This window comes from Schistocerca serialis, chromosome 2 (assembly GCF_023864345.2).
Source record: "Schistocerca serialis cubense isolate TAMUIC-IGC-003099 chromosome 2, iqSchSeri2.2, whole genome shotgun sequence".
Taxonomy (NCBI): domain Eukaryota; kingdom Metazoa; phylum Arthropoda; class Insecta; order Orthoptera; family Acrididae; genus Schistocerca; species Schistocerca serialis.
In genome coordinates this window covers 897,952,128-897,954,423 of record NC_064639.1, presented here as the reverse complement: position 1 = coordinate 897,954,423, position 2,296 = coordinate 897,952,128, and positions in this window count along the sequence as shown.

Sequence of the window (2,296 nt, the reverse complement as noted above, 5' to 3'; positions counted from 1 at the left end):
TTTTCATACCATCTTAACACCATACAGGTGCAGCAAAATATTTGATGAAGACACTAACACTTAACAGCCAGAAAAATACTGCTGAGTAAATGTGTAAAAATGTCTACCATGTACAACTGGCTATCTGAAAGTAAAGTTTATTCAAACCAAATTAATGAACAAGGAAAAGAAATGGTAACTAAAAATGTTGTGCTCAAGTACTGCTGATTCACATTCTACAACAAATAAAATTAACAATTGCAGAGAAACAACTTACAATTATTTTTGCAAAAGCTAAACATTGTGGATTTTGGTTAAAACAACAGTTGAGATCGCAATAACATTTGCTTTCGGCTTATGTTACAGCCATCCTCAGATTTTTTTGGCCCCCTATGGTTGGTGCTGGCGGCTCCTCGGCTTTTCGCGTGATACCAGTATCATGGACGATTGGGCAGTGTATGAGCTTGGCATCATGTGAAAAACCGACAGTACCAGCCATAGGGGACCCAAAAAAAATCTGAGGATGGCTTTAATGTAAGCTGAAACCACTCATAATAAACAAATGTTATTGCAATCTCAACTGTTGTTTTAACCAAAGTATAGCACCAGATCGCTGTGCCTCATGAACAATGTTGTCTAAATTCATAAACGTTGTGCAGTTTACTAACATACACATCTCCAAAGATTAACTTTGCATTGCACAGTGTAAGAAATGGAATTAGAAACTATTCTGTTGCTAATACACGGTGCAAACATCAGGACAGTAACCGAGTCACACTTCCTCTCTCCAGAAGCACAAGTATGAGCAACCCTAAGCTCTAATCACCGAGCACAGATATTTCTGATATAGATACCTTCACTTTCTTAAATCTCAGCACCTGGATAGGTAGGATAGGACTGGAGAACCAGCAGCTGTGAGCAGTAGGGTGCCACTTTTTGCAAATAATGAGTCCTTGCAAAATGGTTAGATTGTCAATGTAGCTCAGCATCTTTTGTGCTTTCATTTCAACCTTGGATGCTGCTATACTGTTCCCAGCAGCAATTCATGCCTCAGGTGGGTTCATAGTGTAAATGACAGCGAGTAAGGCAGAAAAGAAGTCACATTTCAATTAAGGTTAAGGACCCTAGAAAACATTAAGAGGTGAAGATGTGTTGCTTTAGAGATAAAGGTGATCTGCATACCCAAGTGAATTGAACTTGGGAATCAGTGTGCATATCGTGAAAGGATTAAAGAGTTTCAACCATACAAACTGTGTGCTATTCGTAAGATCAAACTGTGGTAATGGGAGAACTTTGCCTCAAATGCAAGTGCTGCTTGAAGGAAATGGAAAAGCATAATCATCAATGGTAATAAAGCTCATTTCCATTTGAGAGGAAATGTTAAACAGAATTTCTGTTCCCAGAATGAGATTTACTCTGCAGTGGAGTGTACACTGATATGAAACTTCCTGGTAGATTAAAACTGTGCAGCGGACTGAGACCCGAACTTGGGACCTTTGCCTTTCGCGGGCAAGAGCACTTGCCCGCGAACAGGTCCTGAGTTCAAGTCTCGGTCCAGCACACAGTTTTAATCTGCCAGGAAGTTTCATAATTTCTGTTACTAAGACTAAGAGAATCCTTTTAAAATACATGAAAAATATTTCCGTTCTGAACATTTAACAATGTGATATGCAACTGTCAGCATTAGCCCATATTTTATTGCAGATGAGAACAGCACTACCTTGACAGTCACCACTGAATATTACAGTCGGATGCTCAGCACTTTGTGACCATAAATGAAAAGATAGCCTACTCAACATCCACTGCTTGTTTCAAACATGATAGTGCACAACTCCACACACTTCACAATTGTCATCTAATTACAAATGTTACGTAATTCTGCATTTTTATGTAATAAAATTGCTTTATTAAACACCAATTGAGAAACACTCATTTCAAAATTCATTTGCCATCAGTCACACACTATATTTTGGGTTGTATTCAGGGTTTAATGGTCCTCAGTACAAACCATACACAATGAAGGTTGGTAGTCTTCTGATCTTATGTCAATTTAACAATAAAATTATTTCAGGTAGCAGCTGAGCTGATTAAAATTATCCTATTATAAAAAAAAGAGACATCTCAAATACATTTTATGAATTTATAGACAGAATGCTTTAGCATATTTTAAGTTTACCGGTACAAAAAAAAAAATTGAAGATAACACGTATTTTATTGCACAACACTTAATCGCAATCAGGCATACAATTTATTTTTACAGTATATCCAGGTACAATTACTGATGGCAAACTCCCCCTCCCCCCCCCCCCCCCCCCCC